We start from the raw sequence: 23,233 nt of genomic DNA on the forward strand, positions 1-23,233 counted from the left end.
GAGAGCCTATTTTGAGTATTAAAAAATCAAAAATTGAACTTCTACCAATTTCTTCCCCCTGGAATGCCTGCTGTTTTGTGTGAGGTGGGTGTGACAAAATGCCTTTGGCAGACATGCAATGTCTACATTAATGCAGTGGTCATCATGACACTCTCCCACTTCCAATCTGAACTCTTGTTCCAGGTAAACATGGCCCAGTGGAGGAGGTAGCTCAGACGCTATTTTCTTAGCACTCTGCTACTTGTGCCGTACTTTTGGTGCAGGTAATCAAAAGTACAAGGAGGGGAATACAAAGAAAAATGTGCGAGACACGCGTGGTTATCTCGGCCAGTTTTTCACACGGTTTGCTTCTTACTATTCCATAGCTTTTAAGCAGTATGTTCGTGTTCCACTAAGCTACATTATACAAGAATGCATTTACATGGGCATTTTCTGGTGGTGATGCAGATGTTCCAGGTTGTCCCGTTTATAGGCGGAGGTAAGCTCGCCACCAGCCCACAATTCGTGTTTGTGTGATAACACTGCAATTAATATATATATATATATATATATATATATATATATACACACATATACATACACACAATGCTCAATCCTTTTACCTCAACGGCACAACATGGGTTCTGCGCACAGTTATCATAATGCGTCTTGTTTGCCAGTTGTATCGCTCCAAGTCACTAAACTAGCCAATCATTTGTACGCTGTAGTTATTATTTGCATTGAGAACAAAGTGTTTTTTGCACCAGCTATGCCCCCTGCCTGTGGTTGACCCTGTTGTGTGATTAAGGAACTCGTCGCAGTGAAGGCCATCACGTTACTTACTGGACACCTAGGCTGGTGGTCCAATGGCAACACTAAGCGATGGTAATGTTCGGACAGACTGTTTAGTGCAATACTTTGCTGCATGTAAGGGAGACCCATTAGCTGGTATTTGCATTTGAGGACCGGGGAGCGCTACTAAAGGTAACACTGTACACATGAATCCCAAGTGGCTAGGGAAACCACTCTGGCTGGGTGCTTTGCGCAGGGTCAACATGATACATAGATTGAGTGCATAACTAACGTGGTGATTGATGGGGATATGCAGCCCAGGAACATTACATAAATGTGTTACTGTATTTGCAGTGGCTGCTAGGAGATGGAGTGGTAGGATAATTCAGTGTGTCGGATTATTGTGAGGGAGAGGAGATGACGTTGGAAAGCAGGGTCAGTCGTTTTTGTTTTTATATGCAGGCAGGGCCAGTAGTCGCAATGGACCTTGCGCTCTGCTAAAAATCAATTTGTCCATATATATTCCCAGGACATGGATGCTGGCAAGGAGGGTGTGGCATGGCTTGCTCTCTGGGATTTTGTCTTTAACGTTATTCACCATAGATTGATTTATAAATAATGTAGCAAGTTGTCGTAGATTTTCTATTTTGCGTGTCCTCCTCCACTTTTGGCACATTTGCAACTGTGGTTTTGAAGAGCACTACCTTCCCTAATCCGTTCCAATCGAGGGTACGATAGGTCTGGGGGAAATAAAAAACCAAAATGATCCTGTCTCGATTTAGGGCTTAATGGTACCCCAACATTCTTCTGCTGAGCTTAACTGTGAACCAAAGATGGCACTGAGACCGTTTTCCAAAGTGGCCTTATATTAACATATACTGGTAAATTTCTTACTTGATCCCGTTCAAAAAAGGTCTGTGTTGCAGAGGACAAACGGGAAATCTCTAGAGTTCCCTGGGGGCCAGTCCACCGCTGCCTTTATGATAAGCTTGAAAGCAAAAGCAGATATATGGCAGCTAGGAGCTTGCATGGTGAAGCTCACCAACAGTGTTCAAGGTAACAGTATGTTGGCTGGGGATAGGGCTTCTTCAACACTTTCTCAGCCTGCACTGCTCTAACATCTAAAGGAAGGGGTTATGGCTAAGGCACACAACTACAATATCGTGGTGGGAGCAAACGAAATCCAACTGCCATTAAACACGAATAAAACTATAGGTGTAAGGAAGCAACCATCGAGCACAACTTGTTCAGGGAGGCCCAGTCAGTTGAGAGGTAGCAGGTCATGCAGCCATAGATGCTGATGTTCAACCACTCTAGGAAAGTAAAGTATCAGTATGACTATAAATCATATACAAATGTAAACATATTATGTAATTGGGTTTGATGCATGCTCCACAGCTTTTGAATTTAATCTTGGCCTTTGGGAAAAGGGATGGCGCGCTTTGGTTGGTGGAACAGCACAGCAAAGGCAGGATAACTTTGCTGCTTGTGGGTGGTTTGTGCTCAGAGCACCCACAGTATTTGTACAAGTCATACATTAGTTTTCAAAAAAATGATGAGCAAAGTTTGCTAATTAAATGTTTCTTGATTATCAAACAAACCCGTTTGATTAGCAACGTTGTAATATCTTTTAATATAGCCAGAAGTCCTTTGTATCCAAGACATAAAATAAGCAGTTCTGTCTACCACTGAAGAAAAACCATCAATGAGATGAGTCAGGCCTTGCAAATTCTTAAAAATTCGGCTTGACCGGCAGGTCGAGTAATTTAGTTTACATACTCAATCTAAGAGAAATTACCCCGAACCATGGCAATGGATGACACGATATGTAAATGTGCTTTGTGTAAAATGGTGCAAGTCACCACAAGAAGCCACTCGTGCACAGTGAAACATTTGACATTCCATTGAAAAGAAAGCAAATGTTAAATAAAAGTTCCAAACAGCCCCAGTAAATGGTACTCACCCTTCATCAATCTACTTGATTATGCGAGTAAGTGAAAAGACTTTGCGTGCCCGGAATTAGTCTCTGTAAAATGTGAAAGGTTAGCTGCAGGATAGGGGACACATAAATATGATAAAAGTGGCTGTGAAAACAGTTGGTCCAGCTAACCCGCAGGAGCAAATATATAATGCATCATAATCCTAGAGAAAGCAAGCTCTGGTGGCTACCTACAGTGTATGGTATTGCTGTAGATGTATAGACTGGATGGAACTATTGATCGCTACTTTGTGTAAACATCTAGTTACCTTTATTTATACATTCATTATGTAAGAGGAATGAAAGTAAGAGACTATGGAGAGTGGATGGTATAGCAGTCAGAAAACCGGGTAAACTAGGCGGACGATTGTAGTTTGAAGCCAACTCACTTTCAGGGTAGCTGGTATAAAGCAACAGGGTGAGAAGATAGAATGTCAAGGAGTATGGGACCAGCTCGTGGATTGAGCACCATTTGCACAGGTGCATGTAACCAGAAGGTCACAGAACTAGGCTTGCAATCAAAAGCATTTGGCTCTGTGATGATGTGCTTTTTAAAAAGTGTTCACTTGTCGATAGGATGCAGCTTCCCCAAAAAAAACGAAATATAGTTGACACTGAGATTTAGATACACTAACCTAAACTTTACTGTAAAGCAAGGAGACAATGCAGCGTTCTACAGTAGCAACACTAATTATGCATTATGTAACAACTTAAATTTCTATGAAGAGAAATGCATGTCTTTTTTAAAAAAAAACACACTGGTCTTTGCCAAACAGTATATAGTTAGCTCAACAAAAGTATCATTCTGATACTACTAGTTTGCACTTATTTGTATTAATTGAAGTGATGTATGGATGAGTCCTAAGCCCCTGGGACTGTGTCAAATATGTGGTGAAATACCTCTTTTTTCCTCCATGATGTCGCTATATTCCCACAGACCCCAGTCGTGGTATGTGTTTCCTGGAGGAACAGCATATTAATCTTATGCCTATTATGTATGCCATGATACCTCTCACCTTTGAGTAGTTCCCGCACACTCGTGACATTCCAACTCAACACATTAATCGACATCCAATTTCCAAGTGGTCATATCGCTCTACGGGTGTAACAGCCCCATAGGTCCATACTGCTGTGATCACACGCTGTAGTGCATATCAATGCGCTCCCTGGTCTGCCAAGACATTATTTAAAAATGTTCACCCCCTACAAACTTCCCTCCCCACCTGCCTCCATCTCGTTTGCCACTCCTCTCACGCCATTTACCCCCAGTCCCTCCCTACCCAGCCTCACTGCCCCCCCCCCCAAAGTAGCTTTGTAAACCATGCCCTCCCTACCCCAAAACTGTACCACCTGAAAAACAGCTGCCGACTTCCCAACTGTAAAAAACAAAACCATTGCAGTGGGGGCATACTGTCACCGCTCTAAGCACATCTCTTGAAATCACCATAAGGATATGCAGTACACAGTTGCAGTGATAGTAACTCCAATGCCATCTACACATACAGCTTGGCTGGCGCCTTAGGGCATATTAGGAGGCGGAACGCCTTATGTTGCTAACAAGTCCCCCAGAGGCATAGCAGGTGGTTGTTGAGTCAATATTTTGACCTCAATACATTTCACTGCCTTGTCTGGAACCGTGAAAAAATACAGTTTGCACTGAAATTGAAAGCGATGTCGGGCTTGGAACAGCATTGCATATGGGATGTTGAGCTCCTGCAGCAACTTTTTGACCCCCAGAAAATGTCAGCCCTCCGGCTGAACCGGTACAAACAAAAACAAAAAAAACAAAAATCGGAGAACATCTGAATAACTTCGGAGCACATACAAAACTCTTTCTTATCCCTTGCAAATTTCAGGAGTAGGTCTCTGTCGCGGTAGCTTAGGATTTTAGCTATTATAGGCCTATGAAAGTTGTCAGGCTTATGTTTCTGGTCCAGCGCCCTTTAGACTGCAAAGAAGGGTGATATTTGTGGTTCTCCCAGCAGCTCGCTGAGCAGCTGCTCTACCGCCTCTTCCATGTTCCCTGTGAGGGTGTTCTCCGGGACTCTGATTAATCACAAGTTATTTCTCTGAGAGCATGATTCAAGGTCGTCGCATTTGGCTTTGACATATCTCATGTCTTTTGACAAGGCTTGCACTGCTGATCGTAGGACATGAACAGTATCCTCCGGTTCCCCAATCCGTTCCTTAACCTCGTTAATTCGCTGAACTTCCTTCGCTAGTGGCGCCCGGATAGTGGGGACTTTTAGTGTGACTTCTAACTTTCAATTCACTGCTGAAAATCCTTTGGTCATAGTGGTCAGCCTTTGTTGCAGCTCTGAAGGGGGTGGGGGTGCTCCCTCCCTGCCTGTTGGGGGTCAACTACAGTGCAGGGCAGCCGTCACTGCCTCTCGGCAGAGAGCAGCCTTAGTGAATTTGTCCAATGAGCCGGCTTTCTTAGCCCCACCTGCACCCCTGGTCATATTGCGTAGTGAACTGGGGTTAGTAGGGAAGCACCTACCATGTGTGTGGGTGCATTTATTTAGTGACGTAGAGTAGAATTTGCGCATGCTACTGCGAGAGCAGTTAGTGGAGTAGCTGGTTGGTATCCAGATATCTTATCCGGTGTATATGTGGCGTCGTCCGGTCAGTGGTGCACTGTCGTTATGAGAGGGAATGCTTTAGAACCAAAGAATTGGCAGGTTAAACACACAATTCAACAGCACTAAAACTTGTGTTGAGTGATGCCCAAAGTATGGGTAACACTTCAGATGGTGGTACACTGATCTAGCCTTATAGACAGAGGGATGGGTCATTATCCCGCCTCAGGGCATAACTTGGTAGATGGTCACTACCCCAAGCAATAATTACCCCTGCCCAGGTCTAGAAGGATATTAGCACATATATTGGTGATATAAAAACCTTTACTTTAATAGAAGTAAAGAGGCAACCTGAGTTAGAAAATTAAATGTGGTTTATGCTGTATTATTTAAATAACACGGTTGCCTTCATATGTTAAGCATTTTAATTGTAAACTTGTTTCAAATGGAGCAGATTTAACATGAGCATGCATTAGGTGACATATACAACTACACTGGTTCTCTGCAAGTGAAATCATTATGTTTTAGCTTTCTCTTTGATGAGATACATTTTATTTTTCTGGTAAAAAGGTCTTCCCAGACAGGTGTTTTGATAAAAGAAAGCTTGACTGTAAATTGCATTTTTGTTTCACTGCTTGCCTTTGATATCAGAATGTTCAGAGTGCACTGCACTCAGAATATTCCGATTGGCTGAGAGACTGTCAAAAATAATCTCCAGAGGGAGGACTAACATAATTTCCACGTGCTAACATCCTCATCTGGGCCAGAGCTATTGATTCCCGATCTAAAAATATAGCTCACTAGCTGGGGGGGTATTATTCACATGTACAGGGGTGGGACAGCTGTGCTTCACTTACCACAACACCTCTTGCTCATCATGCGCGAGGTGGCTACTGGCTTTGTCTGAATAACAGAAAAAGATGCCTTTGCTGGTCTTCATTTTGGTCTGTTTGCCTTAGACAGAGAGGCATGCCAGCTACGAGGGTACTTTCACTTACTCCTTAAGTGGGCCTCGCCTATCCATGTTCCAATAGCTTGGAATACCTTACAGCAATGCTGCCACCCACAATGTCTACCTAGGCGGTAGTCACACGAGGCTGGGAGGGAGGGCGTGGGACACTTCAGTGCAGTTATTAAAAGACCAGCTTAGAGATCCAGGGAGCTTGCAGCCCTGGCCCTCACGTGTAAAATGGCCACCAACAGCCAGTTACTATAAACAACCGCACCGTGGATTTTTCAATTAATGCTATGGAACAGTACGCCGATTCCAATCGCTAACTCAGTGGCAGATGTAGCCTAAATGATCTCAGTAAACGCAACTTCCTGTTGCTTTTCGGAGCAAACTGGCAAACGCTGTGAAAAGCTGCTCTCGGCATGGGAACAACACATTAATGCTACTGCTGGGGCTGGACCATCCCATAGGAGTAGTGATGACTTAGTCATGCTGCACCTCCCTCACTGAGCAGTGGAATAGAGGGAGTGGCGCCTCAAACTGCAAACAAACACGGCTTGTGCAGGATATTGGAAACAGTACAGGTGGGTGGTTACGTTAATTACAACGCACGTGTGTGTGTGTGTGTGTGTGTGTGTGTGTGTGTGTGTGTGTATAGTACACACATGGCAACAGAACGTGTAATAGTTATATTTGGGAAACGAAAGACACCCATGTTTCATTAGCAGCAAAGCTGCAAGTCAGTCAAGTTCACGTTCTCTTTGATGTAGTAGTTAATGTTGAATTCTTCTTCACATTCTACTTGTAGGGTGATATTATTTATTCCCGTGGCTGACAATGCATTATTAGGATTCTTCTGCTGCTCTGAATGGTTTTTGTACCAAGGTCCACACAGAAGGAGCAACGGATAAGGGGCCACACGAAGAGCGATAGCAATAGCTCAACATCTAGAAGTTTTGGTACATAACTCCCATCAGCCCCAGTGAAACTATTGAATGCTGAGGGATCGTGGGCGTTGCATGCCAAATCTTCTGGAAGTTGGCTGTCACTTATGTGAGTTAGGCATGGTTTCAGAAGACAGACACGAATGAACAGTTTGGAAAAACTTTATTCAACTTTTACAGGGTTTGGAGGCTTCCTATCTCTATAATTAGAGGTAGGATGTCAAAGTCAGTCTTGTCAAAATAAAGGTGTCTGTCAAACCTAATCTTGTCCTCACTTAATTCTACAATGATAATGTGCACGGGGTTAGGTCAAAACAAAAGTGTGAGTCAAATAATAGCAGGATGGCAATGGAGTTATGATAACACCCCCTCCCCAAGCTTTTGTAATAAAAAGTTAATTAGGAGCTTGGGTGACTAGTTCACACAGGTCAATGAGGCAGTTCTTCCAGGCTTCCGTTGCTTGGCTCAGAATTCACACAGTTCATCAGCATACAGTACACACATGCTTCCCTCGTCTGCTTTGGTATCAATGTCTCAAACCACCGTTTTCTGAGGCTTCCCTTGCCTGATTCAGCATCAACCAAAACAGTTGACGATGGGGGTTTCCTTCCCCAACAGTTCAACAATCCTTCAATGGTTTACGTGACAGAGACTTTGGCGAACGCACGGTATTCGCTAGCCCTGCGCGGGACCACTCTTTTACTAAGGCAATCTATACAGTTTGTGCTCCTTTTTATATTACAATTGGTTGTGCCCCCAGCACAGTCTTTCACAATGTTCACTTTGTCGTGCCCTCAGCACTGTCTTTCACAATTTTCACTTTGTGGGTTCCAGAGCCTCTTTTAAATTCTCATTAGGTGTCCCAGTCTTCTAAATTCTCATAGTGGGCCCCACAAATATAACAGTTCTTATTTCACTTTTGCTCACACGTCGAGCCCTAAGTAATTTACAATTTCAAACAGTCTCTCTTTGCTCGTGTAAACGTACATGTGGCCTAGTCGTCACTTTGTTTCTCATCACACTCTTTCAACAATGCACAATTGAAGCTTTCAACTTCCTTGCGTCTCTCGCCATACACGTGGCCTCGCTTTGCAACATCGTATTTCATTTATGCCTTTCACAAACCAGGATTCCTTCTGCTCGGAACTCACCAGCTGTGTTCCTCTTTATAGCCTGATGCTGGCTGAGGTCAGGGTCTTCTCCGCTACCCCTCTGACATTCAAGGGCCTTCTAACATGCCTGGGGGAATGAGCATCTGTATCAGGCTTTCTCTTTGGAGTTTGTTTCCCTGAGTGACCACCTTCCATTCTCCTTGGAGAAACGGCTCCCTCGCCACGCCTTCTAAAGCCTTTTCACCTCTCAAGCCCTCGGTTCAGCACGTCATTCTCCAGTGACGGATTTCGGGGCACCTAGGCGACCCAGTTCACCTGCCTGCTCCACCTCTTATATTCTGAGTAGCCGTCAATGTGTTTCAGGTGTGTGTGAGATTAGGACTTGAGTGCCCAACCCTGCCTTGCCTCATTACCGGGACAGGACCATTGCATTTTACTACGGATAATCTTCATAATCTCAGTTTTCCTATTCTCAGTAGTTGGGCTGACACAGAAAGGAGGGGAATTATGGGAGTTGTAGTATCCCACAAAAAGGTAGAGAGACTATGGGGTAAAGCAATGTTGGAAAATGGGGATACCATGTCTCGCTGTACAGTGTTTCTTCCCCACTCCCCAGGGAATCCTCCCTCTATTGTCCACCCCCAGGTTCGGGATCCAATAGTGATGGCCCTTCTCTGGCCACCTGAATAAGGGATCCCGGGGGGTCGAGTAGTGAAACACCCTCAGGTTTTTCACACTAGGAGGATACACAGTACTGGGCTCTTGGTTATGGGTAGTTCAGATTTTCCCACTAGGAGAAGCAAAAAGGCTCAGGAGGGATAGTGCGGTTCAGTTTGGCTTTTGCAGAGGCACCGAGTTGCATGGTTTGATACCACCGGAGTCGCAGGCTTCATTCACTCTGTTAGTTGGCCTCCAATTTGGTGGATAAAACCTTTTAACAAGTTTTCACTGTTTTTCAGTGGTGGAAGTGAAAAAAAGGACCCAGTGGTACTCTGGCTGCATTCAAAATGGACAGAGTCTGGTGGTAGGATGGCGGGAGGTATGGGTATCTAGGGCGGTTGGTGGGTTTGGGGCTTTGACCAGGGTCACTCACTTTGGCTCAAATGGTTGGATTTCAAGGTCTACAGTAATAATGTCTTACAGTGTTTACCTACAAAAATCACACATTGCATAAAAAAACACATGACAACATGCACATCCTTATAGCAACATGTTAAGCCAAAATACCATTAATTTGGCATTCATTTTCACATCCTGAATGGTAAACTATAAGTCCCAAGATGCAAGAAAATGCCAACCTGAAAAATCTAGTTAACCCCACTATACTTTCAGTGATTTAAGATATGAAATAAAAAAAGTTGTATATTAAAGATATACAGATTATTTGTCACAAAACTTCCAGCTTCTTATTCCTGATGTTGAAAACATTTGATTAGTGACTTAAAGCAACTTGATTTTTTTGCATGTCAAGATAGCAGGCATCATGGATATAAACAAATCTTTCAATGGGCGCTTTGCGTTCCTCACTTTAACGATCATATATTTGCAAGGTAACTGTTGCTTGGTGAGCTCTTTGAGTTGGAAATGTTCCATCAGGCACATGAAAGGCTCTGCCACGATAAAAGAGATGTGCTTGCAACCTGAGCATCTTAACGGAGTCTGCCTAGCTGTGACTTGAGAAACTGGCAGTGCTTCTATATTCTATATTTGGCTCAGGAGAAATAAAAAGCGTCTAAGACGCGTTTCTTGAGCTTTTGAACTAAAGGTATGCGCTGTAAAAAACAAAGGAATTCGTTGTACGGCGTACCGATGATTTATATTCCACTTCCATCTCTGGGTGAGAAAGTTGTCGGGGGTGCTTCTCGTCAACAGAAAGAGTGCCATTGCTTTGTGCATTGCGCTAGTTGGGTTCTCTCCACCCCTCACTCAGTACTGTTTGCCAGATACTTTGCAATATGGAGGGGAGTAGTGGGGTACAGTTTCAGCAGGTGCTTGCACCCTTGTTCAGAAAGCTGGGAGTGAATGCAGCAGGCTTGACAACCCGATCCAGTGCCAGAGGCGTAGCCAGGTTTGTCGGCCAAGCGGGCACTGAAGCTAATGTAGTCGGGCCCACCGCAATGACATCAACATACGTAAATGCCTACACAGCGCTGCTGATTGGGCATTTACAGATTTTGGGTAGGCCTTGCCCGCTCAGGCCCTACCCTGTCTATGCCTCTGGCCAGTGCTGGTTTTTGCTTCCAATTGCATGCTGAAACTTTTAGTTTCCTTTTTCCATTGTAAGGATATGGCTTATAGTCGGCATGGAACTGGGAAATTTGGCAGCTATGCTTCAATATTGCGTGTATGAAATGAACCTAAGAGACACAAACTAAAGCTGTAACAAAGCCCTGAACTAGGTGCGGCTGAGAAGCCATTTAGATGGATTGGATTTGTAACAGAACCCCAGGGCACAGTGAGGACAGGCTCCTCTATGTTAGAAAACTCATGGTTTCTCTATTATCGGCCATACAATCCTAATACTTGCGCTATGATAAACCGAGACAAATCCAATATCTCCAGCTGACATACTTATGAGGGTGTGGTATTAGCACCCTGCGTCATTTCTCTCAACGTAATCTGTCACAGCACACGATGAGCCACACTTAGAGAAATAAATTAATCAACGATTGTGCATGCTTATGACTTGGCCAATTTTGTCTGGAAAAGACACATTTAAAAAAGGAGAAACAGGAATTGTCACGTCTCCGTCAAGAGGCCCTTCACAAGCGGACTGCCGTTGCATGAGGGAAGAGTAAAAATGGGCGCGCCCATGTTGATTCAGAGCACAGTTAGTGAGCAGTTTAGATCACACCGCGTCTAGGAATACTGCCTTGGGCCATTGACAGAGGGTGTGCAGTCATCTGCAGTCTGTCTACAGTGCCTGTTGCCAGTTTCTTCTAAACCAGCATTTCACACCACGGAGCGGTGAGTGTGCAGTCATCTGCAGTCCGCTGCAGGAGCGGATGGAGCCTACCGAAGAGGCCGAGGCTCCCATCCCCCTACCACCCCAACAGACCTAGCATCAGAAGCGTTCATGCGAATTTTGCGGAGCTCCTCCAAAACTATGGAGGGCAATAAGCCCAAAGCCTCTTCATGCAGCAAAAAACCAAAGGAGGTAAGACTGCCCCCCAAGACAACCATTTCCATCCCTCCGCCTGTAACGAGCTCCGTAAGCTCTTCAAACTCTATGAGCACAAGGAACATAGCACCAAAGTCTTTTAGCACACCTAAGATGGATCTGAACACTGCGGAGCATGCTATAGCTGCAAAGTCAACTAATGGCCCCCCTTCCAGTTTCAGCACTTCAGCAAACTTTACGCCCACCAATCCTTTACACCCCAACATAGCTGCTCTGGCTATCTCGGGGCAAGCTAGTGCTAAAACAACTAACAAAAAACAGCAAGGTCACAGACTTAATGCCAGCTATTACGTCGAGTCTTCCACCTCTACCTGTGTCCCCGAAGCCCCGGTCTCCCGGCGTGCTGACTCCTGTGATCCCCGTAGTTCTGGCGGACTCTGTGGGCTTCTGCCCGCTCTCTCTACCTTTGCGTCCGACCCCGGATCGCGGACCTACCCCCACCCGGTTGCCTCTGCCTTCCCGTCTTCTATCGGAGGCGAGTGGAGCCCCGGCTTCGGTTGTCGGAGGACGACCAGCCGGCGCCCCTGAGCAGGGGGCTCTGGACGCGGGATTGAGTGCTGGCCTTCCGGGGGCGGGGTCGGGCGGGCGGCCTCTGGTCGCGGGCGGGGGGACGCCTGCGTGAGCTTTGGCGGGCACTCCAGAGAACCAGGACGCCCGTGCTTCTCCAGCGCTGCTCCTTGATGTGCAGCGGCTGGGGCAGGGGGGCCCCTGGTAGGTCTCTCACACGGCGTCAGCACCCAGACCATCTGCAACGACAGTGGCTGTGGTAGCACAGATCCACGCTTCCACCGTCCCAAAGATACAAGTCAGCACCCATACAAACTCCCGGGCTCTGCCCTTCGCAGCCCAGACAATCGATTCTGCCCTAACAAATGAAGGTGAAATGCTGTCGATGCCAGTGACAGCCTAAAGGGCCCCCATCTGAAATCAGGTCTTCCTAACGACGGTTTTCAGCCAGAAAAAAGGCAAAACCCTCCCTTGTGTCATCCAGATCAAAGCCCTGATCCTCAATCTGAAATATATGATTCTCTCGAGACCTCAGTGCAAAAAGTGAAAAAGAAAAAAAAAAGTCCATAATAAACATGAAACAGAAGCCACTTAGATAAAAAAAAAACAGGGAAGCAAACACTACCTGCACCACTGCTTTCCAGCGCACTTAAAGACTTCATCAACAAGCAATACAAACGAAAGCTGGATCAGACAAATGAACTATCTGATGCCGAAATTCTGGAGGCCATCCAGGACCTCCCGCCTGTAAGCAAATCAAGGAAATTAACGTCAGGGACACCTAACCAGGCTCAAATTCAATTGGCCATCCAAAATCAAATACTAGGTTCTAATAAGACCCAGGACGAGCCCGGTGCGGAAACACTATCAACAGGATCCGCAGTAAATACAAACAAAGAGCCGCAACGAGTAAAGGAACCCAATAAAGAAGCCTCGGCAGATCATTCAAACGAAGAAGAGCCTGTGGCTACTGGCCTCCTAAACAAGCCACTGCCACCAGAAACTTCCCCGAAACCAAGTAATCAGACAAGAACTGGGGCCAACACAGGGAAAACAAATGTCCTCGACACCGATCCGGGGCCAGGAACCTAGAACGACCTCACCTCTGATCGAACCTGAGCCTCGACCTCTTCCAGTTCGTCTTCATTTTGACGATGGCCAAACCCAAACAGACGTGCTTTTGGAAACCCTTGACTCATCTATTCAACACCCCTCGCGGCCCCAATCTCCTCCAAAAAAATCGCAGACTCAGCGAAATAACTAGCGCAGGACACAAGGATTCTCCATCTAAAAAAACAGATCTCCCCATAATTATGTCTACAATTACAATAGCCTTAGCACCATTTGGAAAGCTTTATGAAGCGATCAATGACACACTGAAAGACAACTCAGTATTAACTGCAATGATGCATTCCAAATTGATTTTTGTGGAAGGCTATATTACAGCTTTCGATCAAAGAAAGAAATAGAAAATAGAAATAGAAAATAGATCCCGAACGAGCTGTGGGACGCAAAAATAAAGTAAGTAGAAGGCCTTATTCAGCATTTCAACCAACCGTTGAAAACAACCATGGAAAAAAACACGCAAACTGAAGTATGTTGCAGTCCACCTGTCGTCGCTCCAATTTTTAAAAAACAAACGGAACATTCCCTTCAGTACCCAGTGGTTTCCTCATTAGACCAGAATGGAGCAGAAACCCTGCAACAACAAGCAACGACTGGACCAAAAAACAAGCTTTTGTTGAAAATCGCCACAGTTAGTGACTCTAACGGATCACAGTGTGTCGGCTTTGGATCCTCTGATGTCAACTAAAACCAATCAAAAAGACTCGACGAAAGAAAAATCGAAGTTGATCTGCAAAAAACAAAACCTCAACAATTCAGTTATTTGCATTACTACACCTAAAACCACAGGCACATAGCTCCCTGATGGAGCTAACTCAGCACTTAGATATAACAGAGGAAATATCAACGCCACCACCAAGAGCTAACGATCAGTCTCCTGAAATTTCGAAAAGCCCAAACCAGGCATCAGTCGGGGTTAGCACCAGCCCTACAGCAAAGAAACACAAAGTAAAAAATACTAAATCAAAAATCAATGGGACAGAATTGACACAGCAAAGAGATCTACCATCTCCAAGAGATCGACTAAACCGAAGAACCTCTCCTGTGAGACATCTAAGAAAGAGCCAAACAAGTATCAGTGGCCGGCGGCTAGAACCGACCCGGCTCTTCAAAATCAAGCAAAAAGCACTAATGATCACTAGATGATTCTGAACAGAAATACAGTCTCTAGAAAAGGTGAAACTCTTGAGGACTTTATTCTTATTGAGTCATATCATAGAATGAATCAAGCAAAAACCTTTCTACACTTAAAAACCACTGCGCTCCAAGAAATCTCCCAAGAAATATACGTGGAGTTGGCCCATTTGGGTTTCAACCTTTACGAGATGACATCTCTCAATCCAAAAGAAGCACAAAGAGAAAGTGACATAAAATCTCCAAGAAAAAACTACAGGTATAAATCCCGAACAGAAGATCTTTATGGACCAGCAAGAAGGGAAAGAAGCCCACGTTGGACAACTAACAAAACTCAAAAACCCAATGGATTTATGTCACATGGTTCCACTCCAAACGTTTGCCCAAGATACCCCAAAAGGAGTGACGAGAGAACAGCCTATAGAGAGAACTATAGACACAAGCAAGAGTACGAACAGAACCAATCCTACCCGTCAAGCCATCGACTCCATACTCAAGAGGAGAGATCATCGACAATTACCAACAAATCTACAGAGAAAAATGCAGATCAGTCGCCAATCCACTCTGAAAAAATTACTGCGAAGGGTAAATGGAATTGGTTCCGCTCTATCTTAACACCAGGAGACAAAAGATAGCAACCACCTGGGGGCACACTGCCGGAACAACTCGCCCCTTACCATGTACAGTCAACTGACTCGAATGAAATCATAAGCATCGCATCATGGAACACCAGAGGCCGTGTCCATCTCACCAGGCCAGAATCTCACGAATTAGGCTTACATGACATCATCTGCCTACAGGAAACGTGGCTGCAGGAAAAACCAGATTCAGACAGCTACTGTATTGAAATCTCACCAGCATTTAAAGGATCCCTGGGCCGACCCTCTTCGGGCTTACTGATGGCGATCAAATCAGGATGCGGCATATCTTTCACAGAAGTCATAACCTGCAGCTATGAAATTCTGGCAGTGATGATTACATGGAACTCTGTATCAGACTCTCCCAAGCCTGCACTTCAGACTTGGTAGCTATCAAACATCTACTGGAATCCGCAAAAGATTTCCACTGTGAATATGTGCGACAAAGTGGCCCATACAATCGACGAGATCGCTATCAAATACAAATCCCCCAACATTTTGATTTGTGGCGATCTGAACACTAATTGCACACCACACAGTACACCAGAGGGACCAGATGAAGACAAATCGTCTGCTACAACTAGGGGTCGGGCGTGGAATTCGATTATGAAATCTAGAAATCTTTTGAATACGGCCACTGTCACGCAGCAAGTTTCGCTGATACCGACATGGGAGCGTGGCGGGTCTTCCACCACTCTCGATTACATCTTTGCCTCTGAATCGGTTTTTCATAACATAATTGTCTTTGAAGTTATCAAAACCAAGTACAGCGACCATTATCTACTAAATCTCACTTGCAGAAGTAAACGGCCCATACCTCAGTATTAAGACACCGTCATTGAGACTAACTCTCAAAACACCCGGCTACACATGATCGCCTCTGATGTCCATAAACTTGCTGATCAATTCTGCATCGTAACGTCTGATAAAACATTGAGAACGGTAATGGCAAGATCGAGTTATATCCCTCTCCTTCTTCCTTTCAAAAAAACAAGGAAAATCTGCAATCATCTTCCCATTCAGCACACTCATGAATACAACAGTCTTAGCCAGCAAACGCCGATCGTTGAGAAAACTAAAGAGAGGCAGCGAATATGAATCAACCAATACTTTGGGAAAAACTTTCGGTAGAAACAAGACTCTATAAACAATGGCTGAGAAACTCAAGAGATGCACTATACCAGTCGGACGCCGAGGAGATGTTGAAGGCTCTGGCAAACAAAAAATCTCGAGACTTCTGGTCTTTAATCAACAAATCAAACAAACTCCAAAACTCACAGATGATAAATCCAGTACCTGAAGGAAAATGGACCGCCCATTTTCTGAATTTGTTTGAGCCAATAAATGGAATTAACAACGAACCAGAAAAACAACAGGACTCAGTCTGGGTGGATTTGACAGAGATCGACGAGATCAAATCAATCATTTTGAAACTGAAATCGTCTAGAGCCCCAGGCCCTGATGGGCTCGCGAACTGCGATCTCAAACAACATCCGGACGAATGGGCAAATCTTATTAGTTCAATCTTCGAAGTTTGTCGAGAAACCCAAACCATTCCAGACTCATGGAAAAAAGCTCTGATCGTTCTGATCTTCAAAAAGGGAGCCAGAGACGACCCTCTGAACTATAGGCCAATAGCCTTGCTGGACGTCATTGGAAAGGTTTTTGCCACAATCCTGCTAAGCCATTTTCGTAATTGGGCTGCTACTGCTGGATGTTCAGATTTCCTGCAAACAGGATTTCAAAAAATCGCAAGTACTAGTGCAAATATACTATGTCTGAACTTACTCAAAGACAGAGTTTTGACTGGATCCCCTCGGATGTTCCTAGCGTTCGTTGATCTGTCTGCAGCATTCGATAGAGTGGACAGACACAAACTATGGTCCAAACTCAAGTCCTGGAAATGTCCTGAGGGTATTCTGGACCCGATAATCAACCTTCACTCAAACACCAGTATAAAAGTCCACTTAAACAATCAAGGTTTAACGTCCACCAGTATACCGACTTCGCGTGGAGTAAAATAGGGTAGGGATGCCCTCTGGCCCCCGCCTTGTTCATATCTTTCCTCAGAAATTTTAAAGAAACTCAATCTACCATAAGATCTTTTCCACCCAAAATAGGCATTACTCAGGTCCCGAGACTTTTATACGCAGACAACCCGATATTGCTTGACCAGACCCAGGTCGGGTTGCAACGACAATTGGACAACCTGTCAGCCTATACCACCGAAAACAACTTGGAAATCAACAAAACAAAAACCAAGATAATGATTTTCCAAAAACCAGGGACAAAAAAGAAAGAGGCTTTCAACTGGTTCCTCAACACCACCAAAATAGAACTGGTTGAGTCTTTCAAGTATCTTGGTGTACAACTCGACAGTACGAAGTGGGCCAGGAATCTGCAAAACGACCTATGGGCGAAGTCAAAGAATCTAGCTGCTCAATTGAGAGCAGTTGAGAGAAAATTCGGCAAATTCTCTCTACAACCAGCCATCACCTTTTACAAGTCCAAGATTATCCCCTCGCTGACATATGGCATGGATGCTACCCCGTCTATTCCTCCGGGTATTTGGCTTAAACTCGAAGGATTTATCTGGAGATCCGTTCTGGGCTTACCCAATTCCACCGCTGTAGCTCCGATACGACGGGAACTTGGCCTTGTCTCCCTAAAAGCTGTGGTGGATATTTCCTCACTACAACTTTACAGGAAAGTCATTCATCCAGAGAGCCTTGAAATCTCTCGAATGACCGGGGAAAGAGATTGAAAAGGGCAATAACCGGACCATGACCAAATGGGCTATGGATCAAAACCTGAAACTACAGGAAATTGCATGCAGCAAGGAAGATCTAAAGAATAATCCTGCTAGGATTAAATCCAAAATGCAACATACAGACTGGATCCTGACTACGGAAAAAACAGCACACAACAAACTCCTAGCCCATCTTCCAATGACCATTAACAAACTAAAAGAACCAATGACATATTGTAAGAGATATCCTAATAAATCATTGATGAGAATCTTCTTAAAAGCCCGCCTCATCGTTCTGGAGACGCAGGAAATTCTTGCGATCAGAACAGGATCTATGGTAAAAGCCTGTAGACTGTGTAAAATCCCTGAAGAAACAGAATCCATCAGGCATCTGCTAATGCGCTGTCCCGCCCTGCAACAAGCAAGGATCGCCTTTTTCAGCCCTCTGACTGTAAATTCGTTTGCGGGTAACGAAGAAATCTGGTGGAATCGTTTAATCACTGGGGACAAGACACGATGGCACACAGCGTCTGCCAAACTTTTGAATTTAGCGATCGAAAACATTAAATCGAACATTGCCATCTGACTTTCGTACATCCCTTTTGGTGGAAGCACTGTTTTGTTCTTGTCCCCTTGGTGATGTCTATCATGAACTTTAATTTCGTGCTACCGAAATGTTTTTGAGTCCTTGTAAAAATCTTATTTTGATTATATACAAGTAATAAAAAAAAATCTTTTTTAAAAAAAGAAAGTTATTTTATTCTGAGTTTTGCTTCGAATCTCTGAAGCTAAACCGGGAGTACTGCTCTGAAAACAACGGACTGTTGTGAAAGTTTGATAAGAAAGTAGTAGTTTGCCTGGCCAATCTAAAATGTGTGTTCTCCACATTGCATGTGTTTTTGCTAGGCAATAGATGGCTCTGCAACTTGAATGTAAACCCACTGAGCTATGCTATAAACAAAAGACGATACACTTGACCAATACATTTTAGGAATCTGCGACCCATTTTGTAGAATGCATAAGAAATTATAGCACCGGATATTTCTCAAAGTCTACCTTTCCACTTTAGGATTACAATCACTCATTGCAAGTTCTAGTGGTCAATTTTGTATGGGCTTAAAGAATCACACGAAATATCAAACGTCGTCAATAAAACGTGCAACCTACAACTACACCTCCTACGAAAGCTCAGACACATACTTTCTCCTGACGACTTAAGCAATGCAGTCAAAATAATGCAGTCCAGCTAGTGGTTCTTTCCAACCTGGTCTTCAGCAATGTACTCCCCCCTCAATGGACTCCCCAACAGCATCCATGCCCCCCTGCAAGCCATACAAGATGCAGCAGCCAGACTCCCCCATCTCCGCTCTGGCCCAGCTCCACTGGTACCCGCACCACAGAGAATTGCCTTCAAGGGACTCCAAGTTGTTTTCAAAGCCATTCATCACAAAACCCTAGCTTACCTTCACGACAAAGACAAACCCATCACCGAACACCAGACAAGCAAGCCCGCATCTTCTACACAATCCACTCTGCAAACTAATAGTCAAACAAAACAAGCATTTACACAGGGGCCACCGAGGGCATGGAACACCCCACCTCTTCACATCCGCACTGCACCCTCCATCAGCACTTTCAGAAAGACCCTCAAAACAGAACTGTCCCCCGAAAATAATTTGTAACTTCAGTTCGACATGGCACTGTTTCAATCTGTGCAGGGCCAGCGGTGAACACAATTTTGTATTAATATAAAGCCAACCATGATCTTAATGCACTGGCAGCCTGCCCACGTTTGGTGGGGTGGCGCAGGGCGTTCAACTTAAGTTACGACCAACATGTTTTCTAAGCAATCAACCACTCGGAAAACGGCGATATTACAGATGACTAGTGCTCAGCAGATTGTAGAAGCCGCTCATATTGCAGGTGCTTGGTGGTAAGCTACTTCTTCCGAAGTTGCAAAGGAGTTGTGCTGGGAGCTCTCAATACATTTATTTATTTTAGATATATATGCCGAATAGCATATTTAGTATAGTATTCGGCAGAATACTGAATGGTTTGTCAACTATTTGGCCGAAGCCTGATATGAAGACGAATAATTTGCTTTATTTAATAAATTATGTTCCAAACTTGAAAAAAGGCACCATTTTAAATGCATTCTATACTTTTATTTCTCTTGACTATAATCAATGCAGCATCATTATTTAAAGTATAAAAGCCAGAAAAAAAGCAGATTTAACCAAAACGAAGGGAGCAAATGTATAGAAGGTTGTTGCATATTCAAAACCAGTGGCAGTCAAAGTAGGAGGTTTCACAAATGCAAAAGGACTAGGTTGCAATGAACAAAATTTAACAGCTCACATAGAAATGTATAAAATGGTTCATTTCGACAAATGCAAGACACAAGTCAAGAGGAAATCTGAAATACGTGAACTCCATCCCACAACTATTCACCCCACCCACTCATAGGCCAAACAAAGGAGAGGACTCTCCCAGAGAGGCTGTTGGTGTTTGGTGAATGTGTAAGCACCCATTCATTTATTACAATTGATTTCACATCAGGTCATTGCATTAAAAAATGTGTTTTAAATTAGGACAATTCTGGATCATACATAGGGGAAATTTGTTTATGTAACTGATGGACACCAAAACAATTGAATTATAGCAGCACTAAAATATACTTTAACATTTCCTTCATACATGATAGAAATATAGTCCTATCCTAACCAATACATTTGCTGCAGTTGTCCACCATACTTGCTAATACTTGTCAATTTCTTCTTTTTGCCTGTGTAGTGCGGTTTTTGGTTTGTTCTGATTTTTTTGGGCAATAACGAAAGGTGCTTGGAAAGCCGGGTGTGTTAAAGCAGCGACAACCCTGAATTAATCTTAGTGGCTTGCAGGTCTCACATGATTCAGCCTTTCATTCTTCAAAGGGTAATTTCACAAGCATCATATTTTTACTACAAAGCTATATACATAAAACAGACAGGTGTGCAAACGTACAAACAAACCTGCCCCATATGTTAAACTGCACCCCTCTGGTGGCCTTCAGTGTGAGCTTTGCAGGATTGTCCTGTCTCCTCTCCCTCTTCTTCACGCTGAAGGCTCCCCTGTACAGTTTACACCCACTTCTTTATAATAAAAAAAAAAAAAAGGCTAGTTTGACCTGGCCACTTTTCCCGAGCACTACCGGTATCCCTCTTGCCCCTGCATTAAAATGCTTCTAGAAGTGATTAAACCGCAATTTGTCGGAGTAAACAGTGGTCCGCAATCACTCATGCTGATAGAAAGGTGTGTCTCAGCCTGGTCTGTTCCTTTGTCACCTTGACAGTACTTTAACCAGCTGTTAATTTGTCTGTCAAATGAGCAAAATGCTTATTTTGCGAAAAAAGCGTGTGAAGGGGCTTAACATTTAGGAAAGCCAAAGCACATATCCAAATCCCTTTCATATATTAACCCGATGGAAAGGCCCTAAATGCACATTCTCATTAGAGAATTGCTTTACGTCACAGTTGAACCCACTGCCACTAGCCAAACCAAATTAAAAATGCTTTAAAAAGGAAACATTTCAGAGGAATTTCAGAGGAATAGTCCTGTTTTGCAGAACAAAAAGGCAATTTAATCACTACTACCCGATCGTTTATTTTTGTATTCCTCTTTAAAGCAGAATCACTTTCTGCTGCTGGTTGCCTTCATTGTCCGATTGCTACGAGTAGGTATAGGTATAGGGTGTTGTCTCGCTGCGTTGTCTGGAGAGGTGTGAGCCATGCAGGGATTTATGTTTAGTAGGGATGGACAAACAGGATTCCAAGTAGGGGATTTGCTTTGTTGGGGTGGGAGGTGAAATGCCATGCATGGTATTTGTGTTAGGGGATGACAGCACCCAAGTAGGAAGCTTGTGGGGTGTTGAGGCAGGACGCCAGTAATGGGGACTTGCACTGTATGCCAGCAGTGTCAGCAATGGTGTCTTTGGTTCCAAGACTTACATGCTCATTTTGCTGGTTCAGCCCACGTTTGCCACGTGGCCCGCACCCAAGGCTCGGGCCCGACTTAGCCTATACCAGGAATTATCTGGATCTCCCGAATCTACGTCCTACAAATTCCACCAACAGAGCATAGCTCTCTGTCTCATACAGAGTCCTCACACCGATCTTTACCCGCTCTCGCACACTGGCCCACTATTGAACTGGATAGATCACCCAATATAAATTCCTCTGAGAGGCCCGTTAGGTGGGGGCATATCACTCTGCCTGACATAACCGAGCCCTGCTAGTCTCCACTACCTATTGTGAATTCTTAATGTTTCTCCATGGGCATGACACATAGGAACAAACGCTGCTCACTTTTCACTTATCCTTGCCACTCCCCCTCGCCAATACACAAACATGCACCTTAATATGTCTGATAAAATATCAGACAATGTTAAACTCAGGATTCAAGTTCTTAAAAAGAAAAAGGGGGACTATGACGTACGCAATGGCTAGTGACATGACGGGGACTGAATGTATCCTAAAGCAAAATATGCACATTTCTTTGTCTTTTCCAACTGAAGAAAGTGCACATTGCATATAAACATTCACCAAAAGAAAAGATGTTCCTGTATTGTTGCTGGCTAAGTATGAAAGGTGAGCAGCTTTTATGTCTAAGAATCTGTAGCAAAACATGGCCTAAAGAGCAGATTACAATACGAGATATTTTACAGCTGTGTGATAGCAATTTGTCTGGTTTTGTGGCTAAGTGTCTGACCTAATTCTATTCAGTTTTGTATTCTTGTTGCAATTTATTCAAATGAGAAGGACAAAGTATTCAGCAAGAAACAATTAGGGCGGAGCTCAATAGCTTTTTTCCAGCCGGAATTCGGCCGAATACTTAGGTCATAGCCAAAGTTTGGTACTATATATATATATATATAAACCTATGAAATTATATGGGAACATTGTTGTTACAGGGACGTTATGGTTACAGGTAAAACAGAAACACCCCTGAAATTCGACAGTTATGCTAACCTAAACAACCATAACTAACACACACCATCAAAGATGACATCGCAAATGCCATTGATGACATCACTGATGACATCACATCTGAAATTAGCTTTCATGTAAAGTCCCTACAAGGGGTTGTGTTTATAATGTTGGTAACATGAGGTCGGGGTGATTGTATATGTTGAAGAAGTAATAACTAGCTAACAATTCAAGACTTATGTTAGGGAGAATTCTCATTCTATGGCTAATTTCCCTTACCTATAGAGTCCCCAAGCAGCTTTGCTGGATTTGAGGGGTTTATTTTTTTCTCCTGCTAAGAGCGAGACCCTTTTTTTCCCCACTCTTAGACAGATTGCTAGTGTGTATTTTAGGCTATCTTGTGTGCTTATGGTCTATGGGGATTTTGTCACCCTCATAGGATTAATCTTTTTACATGTGTGGTACACAGCACCCTCCGTGCTGTACCACATGGGTGTCGTAGCGACCCTCAAACAGACTCCATACCCTGGGACTGACTACTGTCTCCCAGGGCATGTAAAGGCCCGATTGACTTTACTAGTCAATCTTTACGAACAAAA

General features: G+C 44.0%; 2 protein-coding genes across 4 annotated transcripts in view; one reads left to right on the forward strand and one right to left on the reverse strand.

Moving 5' to 3' along the window:
* The window catches only part of LPAR6 (lysophosphatidic acid receptor 6), a 1,904-nt gene extending 1,866 nt beyond the window's left edge, over positions 1-38 (forward strand). Inside the window, exon 1 of the mRNA XM_069639389.1 lies at positions 1-38. This exon is cut by the window's left edge and continues 1,866 nt beyond it. The gene's annotated coding sequence lies outside the window, so the exon portion shown is untranslated.
* The window catches only part of RB1 (RB transcriptional corepressor 1), a 2,466,185-nt gene that overhangs the window by 952,725 nt on the left and 1,490,227 nt on the right, over positions 1-23,233 (reverse strand). The window lies entirely within an intron of this gene.

This window comes from Ambystoma mexicanum, chromosome 7q, assembly GCF_040938575.1.
Source record: "Ambystoma mexicanum isolate Mex_15411 chromosome 7q, UKY_AmexF1_1, whole genome shotgun sequence".
Taxonomy (NCBI): domain Eukaryota; kingdom Metazoa; phylum Chordata; class Amphibia; order Caudata; family Ambystomatidae; genus Ambystoma; species Ambystoma mexicanum.